Source organism: Octopus bimaculoides, chromosome 1, assembly GCF_001194135.2.
Source record: "Octopus bimaculoides isolate UCB-OBI-ISO-001 chromosome 1, ASM119413v2, whole genome shotgun sequence".
In the NCBI taxonomy this organism is placed as follows: Eukaryota; Metazoa; Mollusca; class Cephalopoda; order Octopoda; family Octopodidae; genus Octopus; species Octopus bimaculoides.
This window is the reverse complement of record NC_068981.1, coordinates 10614412-10616878: the sequence shown is the minus strand read 5'-3', so window position 1 is coordinate 10616878 and position 2467 is coordinate 10614412.

Genomic DNA, 2467 nt, shown 5'->3' with positions numbered 1-2467 from the left:
TTGTGCCTAGAGTAGAAAAGAATATATATATATATATATATATATATATGTATGTATGTATGTATGTTTGTATATGTGTGTGTGTACTGGTTTCAGTCATTGGACAGTGGCTATGTAAGGGTATTGCCTTGAAGGGTTTAGTGGAACAATCTACCCCTGTACTTATATTTAATAAGTCTGGTACTTGTTCTATTTGTCTCTTTTGCCAAATATATATGTGTGGAAAGAGAGAGAGAGAGAGAGAGAAGAAGAAAGGAAGAATGCCTAGCAATTGAAAAAGCCAAATAAACTTATTTGTTTCTTTTCTGCTTTAATTAACCTCTGGCCACCCTCTCTCTCTCTCTCTCTCTTTTGCAAGTCACAACAATAGATAGTTATATCTAGCAATAATGTTAATAATTCCGCTGCCAGTTCACTGCATCAACAATGATTACTCTGCTCAATGAAAATGCATGGACAGCTAATCATCAATGGTAGCCAGCCTACTAATACACTTCCCGCCATCTATTAGTGTTCAGTTAATACAGGTTCTGTAATGTTGTGTTGGAATTGGTCTGCAATCTTGATCCTGTGACCAACCAGATGTTGTTATACTTTGCACACAAGGTGCTTTGCATCATTTTAGCTTTCGAATGATACCATCCCAGAGGCTAGGTGAGCAAGCCAATGTTACCCCAATCAGGATAGTCTGTTGCAAGGTGTTACCCATTTACAGTTGAGTGGACTGGAGCAACATGAAATGAAGAGTTTTGCTCAAGAACACAGTGCACTGCTCGGTCCAGGATGCGATGTAAAAAACACCCGGGCCACTCTGTAAAGTGGATGGCATTAGGAAGGGCATCCAGCTGTAAAAAACCATGCCAGTACTGGGGCCACGTAAAAAGCACTCAGTTCGCTCTGTAAGGTTGCTGGCATTAGGAAGGGCATCCAGCTGTAGAAACCATGCCAAGACAGTGAAAACTGGTACAGTGCTCTGACTTGCCAGCATGGAAAACAGACGTCAAATGATAATGATGATGTAGCAATTGTGAGTACAACACACTAACCACTATGCCACACACACCCCCATGCAATCTATTCAATGGCTGACAAATCCAAACAACCTGCCAACATTAAACTTTGCACCACGTTTGGCAAATCTAACAACCAAAACCCTCAAAATGTTGTTGTTGGCACTCCGTCGCTTACGACGTCGAGGGTTCCAGTTGATCCGATCAACGGAACAGCCTGCTTGTGAAATTAACGTGCAAGTGGCTGAGCACTCCACAGACACGTGTACCCTTAACGTAGTTCTCGGAGAGATTCAGCGTGACACAGAGTGTGACAAGGCTGACCCTTTGAATTACAGGCACAACAGAAACAGGAAGTAAGAGTGAGAGAAAGTTGTGGTGAAAGAGTACAGCAGGGTTCGCCACCATCCCCTGCTGGAGCCTCGTGGAGCTTTAGGTGTTTTCGCTCAATAAACACTCACAACACCCGGTCTGGGAATCGAAACCGCGAGTCCACTGCGCCATTGCACCTCCACTCCTCAAAATGATTCATTAGGGAAAAAATTTGAAAACACATCTATAAGGACCGTTGCTAAGCAATCCATCAGCTCTCTCACTTGACTGGAGTTTGTCGAGAAATTCTTATTGAAAACTTGAATTTACATTGCAATGATTGTCTCTGTCTGTCTGTCCGTCTTTCTCTTTCTCTCTCTCTCTCTCCCACTGCTTCCTTGTCCTACTGGGGTAGCCAAGTGTCTCCTCTGAAGTAAGACAGCTATCCCTGACCCCCTATCATACCCCCAACCTCTCGCCTGGCCACATCTCTCAGTTTCTCTCCTTCTCCCAGCTGAGATGTCCTTGCCGTGCAAGCCACTTGGTGATCCCATGGGTACTGTGGTGTCACATAAAAAGCACCCATGCCAGTGCCACATAAAAAAAACCCCAAAAACTCTCATACACTCAGTAAAGTGGTTAAAGTTGAGAAGAGCATCCAGTTATAGAAACGATGCCAGAACAGACAATTTGTGCCTGGTACAGCCCTATGGCTTTCCAGTCCCTGTCAACCCATCCAACCCATGCCAGCATGGAAAATGAATGTTAAATGATGATGATTGTTGTGAAGTTTGTCTCCTGACGTTTTGGAGGTCAATAACGATCATGCACCTGCACATAAGTGAAGAAGCTGATTGTCTCGGTTGTGAATGCTGCTAAATGTAAAAGAAGACAACTCATTAATGGATAAACTACGTTAACTACCCAGAAAAAAAATAGGATCTTTTTTAAAACGGGGGCCACATTTTTCATCAATGTTTTACGTAGTGATTTTGGTACCGAAAGACTTTCAAACTTTGTATACTTATCTATTTTGTGTTATAGAACAGAAAAATATTTTTGTATTCGAATTTATTTCATGTAAAAAATTGTCTTATTTCGATAATTTCAACCAATCACTGACAAGTATTCAGTTGTTTACATTT